This window comes from Brienomyrus brachyistius, chromosome 11 (assembly GCF_023856365.1).
Source record: "Brienomyrus brachyistius isolate T26 chromosome 11, BBRACH_0.4, whole genome shotgun sequence".
In the NCBI taxonomy this organism is placed as follows: Eukaryota; Metazoa; Chordata; class Actinopteri; order Osteoglossiformes; family Mormyridae; genus Brienomyrus; species Brienomyrus brachyistius.
The window spans coordinates 18,569,985-18,575,984 of NC_064543.1; positions in this window are offsets into that span (position 1 = coordinate 18,569,985).

Genomic DNA, 6,000 nt, shown 5'->3' on the forward strand with positions numbered 1-6,000 from the left:
CCCCCCCCCCCCCCATCCCACTGCCCCCCCCCCTCCCAACACATAAATGCCTGAGAATTATGCATAAGAGTCTTTTTTTGCCGATAGGTTGAATGAAGCAATTCACGGTTGCGGGGTTTATGTCTGGGGCAGGAAATGGGGAAATGAACAATGCCATGTGCGCTGGCCAGACTCCACCCCCTCAACATACCCCCAGAGAGAAAGAAAAAGATCTGGATCAGATTCTCCGCTGCAATTTCCTTTCATTGTACTTCCCTGTGTGAGGACTACAGTTCCTATACATTTCTATTCCTGTAAATACATGCAGGAGATGCATGGCCTGTCTGTGATTACAGCATTTAATCTTGAAGGTTTATAAAGATAGTACTGCATGTATTTGCTAAAAGTGTCCCGTGTTTATAAATGTTCCCAAAAATAAAAATGTGCGGTAATATATTACAAATTCTAACTGAATTTCAGGTGTTTTTCCTCTTTGGAACTCAGTTTGAAACTTGTTTCACAAAAGTAAAACCCTAATAAAAAACAGTCTTGAGTCACAGTGTTTTCCTACCCTTTCTGTTGCTTAGCAACAGAAATGAATTTATTCAGTCCTTTCGGAGAACAGATATTACATTGTTGTCAGGTAAATGGGGTCACAGTCGAAATATTGGATCACATTTTACATTCTTTTCATTAGAGCAGCATTTCATTAGCTAGCAAAATTAATCTTTTTCAACTGATGTAGCATATTTGTATTTCTCAAAGAATTACACCATGTTTGTATATGTCAGTAAACCGAAGGTATATTTTTGTGTCTGTTAAAAATGATTGTTCAACCACGTAATGTCGTGATTGTGAGGAAACATGGTGCAAATAATAATTGGCATATATTACAATCAAAATAATTCTTCAAAATTAAAAGAAGTAGGTCTTCCATTTTTTCATATTATTATTTTTAATTGCATGGCGTAAAAATGATTCCCATAAAATTGCAGTTTCAAAAAAAAAAAATCAATAAAATGTCGTTCTATGGATATTTAATTTTTTAAATGAAAATTGCATAAAACACAGTAGTCACATGATCATAAATAATCGACAACGTTCCCTATTGTTAATAAAGAGGGTAACTACAATAAGGTTCTCTGGAAATGTTTCGTATTAGTCTGCCTAATTTAGTTTCTATAAACTGCATTATACAATAATCATACCTTATTTGATATGACATATACAAAAACTGTTTTATTAGCTAAAAAAAATATTTATGATATTATTAACCTAGATATAGCCGAGATATAGCGAATTGGGAAAATAAACCCAGAGAACGAATTTATTTGTTTTTAATTATTAGGCATATCGATTGTGTTAAAATATTTAATTGCATGGTTATGATGAGCGGAGTAAATGGAGCATGCTGCAGTTCTCTCCTACACCACCAGATGGCATTCGAGTCATAGGATGCGAGGCACCGCATATTCGCAAACATTTTATTGTCGTCTGGTTACATTATTATTTTTTATAACAGTTTTGTATTATATTTGTTGCCGTTTTATAAAGCCATGTTAAATACTATAATATTGTTCAGTATAGTTTTGTCATGCGAAAATATAATGTTACAGTTTGCAGTATGATATTTATATTAAATATAAAATGACGTATTCATGATTGCTGTATTGTCACGTTTTTCTCTGCAAAGTTTCGAAAAAAACTATTTTGAACGACGCCTCTGTCTTCTCCCAAATAAATCTCAAATGACGGTAAGGATCGAAAAACCACGGACAAACGGCGTATGAACATAACTAAGAATTATGGCCCTTGTATTTATACAGAAATGAATCATTCTAACAGAAATGCAAAGCAATATAGCACTAAGAAACTTACCATATTTAAACATGCATAAATAAAACCATGGTCTATGGCCCTTTGTGCGTCGCCAATTTTATTGCCATAATGCTACGGCTTGTTGCGTTGCCCGTAAGTAAAGCTTAAATCGGTTAATTCCGTACCGATTGGGTGCCTTTAAGATACCATGTGACCTCTCTTCCCGGGTGAGAAGTTCTGAAGTGGTATTTTCTCCTTAATGTTACAAGTGCCTTTAAATTAGGACCAGCTTCTACGATATCTTTAATCATGATTAAGGCACATTCTATCCACCCCTCGTACACAGGAAGACTTGGATGGAATTAAGGGCAGCTGCCGTGATTTAAGGAAATATTACCTACATGTTGGTGTTAAGTCAACTGCCTTCACAGATGGGATCACATGACAGGATCACATGTGTGCTTTTCTCTTTCCAGTGTACACCTCTCTTTCATATCAGTGTTTGTTACAGCTGCATAAACACCCTACATTCACATAGGTACCCCCCCACACACTGGTCTCGCTTAAAGCAGGATGCTGTGAGGTGGATTGGCTTCTCTGGAGGTGTTGGGACTTTGATAGTGTAATGCAGGGTGGGGAGCCTAATCCATGGAGGGCTGCTGTGGGTGCGGGTTTTTGGGATGGCCTCTCAATCAGCCAATAACTGCGGGTCCCCAGGACTGGAGCTGAGAACCACTGTTTTATTATTGGCTAATGGAGAGAGCATCCCAAAAATCCACACCCATAGCAGCTCTGCATGGGTCAGGTTCCCTACCCCTGGTGTAATGCATGAATTGTTCCAAACTACAGGTTCTTAACAGTACTTACCCAAAGAGTATTCCTGACTTAGTAAGCCTGCATGAGTTCTGTAACTCTCTGGATGAATTTTAACTTGTTAACTGTCTTTTGTTACATCCTGGCCTAGAGGAAATCTGGGAACAACATAAGACCGGACTCCCCTCCTCTCTGCTCCCAAGAGTCACCAGCAACGCAAGAAAATCAGCCCTCACAGTATTTGTTTTTTCACATGGGGGGCAGGGGGGCGTAAACTTCAGGGAAGATATCAAGTCAAAGTAACCAAAGTTAGACTAATGGAATCAATGGAATGGAATCCCCAAACGTACAACTTACTGTACTATGTTCTACAACACAGGAGTAAAACTACCCAGAATGAAAAAGCTACATTAACGGCATGGTGGACATTTAGTAATTGGGGCCCTCAAAAATTCGGAACATACGTGGATTGGTCTGGCTTGGGGGCCCTATATGGTATGCTTTAACATGACTCCTACTACCACTACATCTCCCAGGGCTGGTACAATATCTGCATTACCGTTTTTAAAACCATGGCTGGCAAAGGACCAGGAATTTCCTTCAGCAACCAGTCAGTAGTCAGATCACATCCATGGCCCGGCCAATCGCAAGTTCCCAACTGCGAAGCATTAAACACACAGACACATGAGAGAGAGAGAGGAACTAGTAACACTCAACTAAGATCGCAACACCTTGAAACATTAGCTATAGTTTTTTTTACTAGTCAAATAGTTGTTACAGTAAAGCAATAAAAACGCAGACGTTGAGCAAAAACTGTACTAGCACTGCTGTAGTAATGAATTGAACTTGCAGTGACTTATGAATACCACACTATAAATCCTGTTATCTCCGACTTTGCAAGTAGCATGTTGAATGCGCCCAGAAGGCAGTTGCCCATTCAGAATTCCTGATGATCCATGGCTTTGCGCCTCAGCTCCCAGGGATTCGCTCGCCTGCCTTCCTTTTACTGCTCCTGAAAATCTGCAATTTTTTAAATGTAAGCTTTTGTCAGGTCAATGAAGTGTGACAGTGTACCCTGACCTCAGTGTCTCGTGACTCAGAGGGAGTTAGTGGGTGGCTATTTTTAGGAGTCCTATGTTCTTCGCTGTAGCAGACAGACCTACTCACAGAAGAAGTGAACCAAACTGACACTTTGAAGCTCCAGAAAACCTTGGTTACCATCCTCACCCAAAAACAACTAGGCACCACCTTCATTGTTGACTTCGAATGTTTTTTTTTTGTTGATCTGTACTAGTAAAAATAGTAGAGATTTGTTCTCCAGTATTTTATTTTGTTTCTTATTTTGTTTCATAATGCATGGATATAGGAGATCTGCTCCCAACAAGAAGCCAATCAGGCCAGAGATGCCTAGTCATGATTGGTCAGTCTCTGTCATCATCTAGTGTAGGACAGACCTTCTAAATTTAGAATAATATAGACGAATTTCCAGATTAAAAAAAAATGTAATCTGTGAATTGAAATACATGTTGAAAACATGTATTGGAAACAGCTGTAGGAATTTTTGTCTGCCTATGACATCATCTAGCACAGTAACAAGCAAAAATAGATGCTTATTGGCCATCTCCTTCTATCAGACAGCAAATCTGACAAGTCACTGCGTAAAAGATCAAATTCTTTCAGCATTTAAAGCATGGATTGGTTTACTTGCCAGGTTTTCCCTTATTTTCCTACAGAAGTTAATATCCTAATATTTATAGCCCCATTTATCCATTTTCTCCCATCCTAACCTGTTCAGCTTGTGTGAACGAAAGTAACTATATGAAGTCGTCAGGTCATTTGTCTGGTAAGCTGACGAAACGCTAATGCGGCAAAATGCAAATGTTTTTAGAGGGAGCCGTTTATGAATTTCCTTCTTGGGAACGGCTTATTTTTCTTGTTTTTGCTTCAGATAGGTCCAGGGACTGACATCTCTGTGTGTTTGCGGAATGTAGGACCCTTCATTAAGCGCTCATTCAAAATTCAGGCCGTCAGTGGAGCCCTCTAGCTGTCATAGCTGCGGCGCCGGCCTGGTAGCACCATGGCAGCGGATCCCGTGTTCCGCGGCGTGAGTGACAATTAAAGCTGAGCCGTCGTTACTGGAGCTCATTTGTCCTGTGACAGTGAATTCAAAGGGCTGCTGCTTATTAATGCTCGGATGCCTTTCTGTATCTTTTATGGGGGGACTGGGGAGGGGGATTTTTTTTGTTCCAAGTTGATTATTTGGCTGGATTGGATTAGCTGTTGTCGTGTGCTTTTTCCAAAACACATGCTGTCCTGCTAACTCAAAGAAGTACATACTCCGCTGCCTGGGCAGTGGGGTGAGGGGGGACTAGTTGTGAAGTCTGTATCTTCAGGCTGCCCCCCCCCTGCCCAGCCACAGGCTGCCTCCAGGTACCTAAATCATACCAATTATATGCCACTTCTGCAGATTTTTAGTCGGCACAGATTTTAGGCATCGGAGGATGTTTGCCTAAAATTTTATGTTCCCAGAGTGCCAGATGTATAAACCTCCAAAAATGTCACATTAAGGGCAACATAACAGTAATAAAACCATCTTCATCATCCTCCTCCATCCACCTTCGTACAAGTCTGGGTCAGTCAACATGTCAGTGTCTGCTGATTGATCTGGCTCTATGTACCATGTATCATTAGGCAGCTGCAAAGCCTCCCAGGAATCCTCATTAGACTCAAACATCCTGTCCAGTTACTGAGGCCTAATCGCGATGGTGGGGTAGGGGGGGGGGGAGTCACACTGCTAATTGAGGTGCTCCAGCTGGGAAGACCTACCCAATGACATCTGGGGTGTCTTCACCAGCTCTGCAACACCCGGCCACCACATGCATCACCACTGTCTCCGTTCCAGGACCTACTGCAGTGAGCGGATCGCTGCACTGTGTTGAGGTAAAACTCTGTCCCTTCTCCTGCCTGGCAGCTGCGAACGTGAGGGTCCTTCTGCCATCTTCCTTGCCCATTGTAGAATAGACGATGGTCCTACAGATGTTCTACAGACACCTTGGCTAGAAGAGCTGGAACTGCTGCATCATCGTTTATAGGACAGGTTTTTTTTTTTGGGGGGGGGGGTGAGTGTACCCATTAAGGAGATGCACAGGAAGAGTGGTCAAGGGGTGAAGCAGCTGTAGAAAAGCAGCGGGAATAAAGGGAAGCCTCCCCAGTGTGGGAGGGGCCCAACACAGCCCCAGATCTCCCCGCTATTAATAAGTGCAGCTCTCATATTTGCTGCATACTTGGTTTAATCTGAAACGGCTGTTATCTCCACACAGGAAGTGGCTGGCGGATATGGTGGTGGGCGGGACTATCGGAGCGGGATGGCACAAATACCCACTGGAGGGG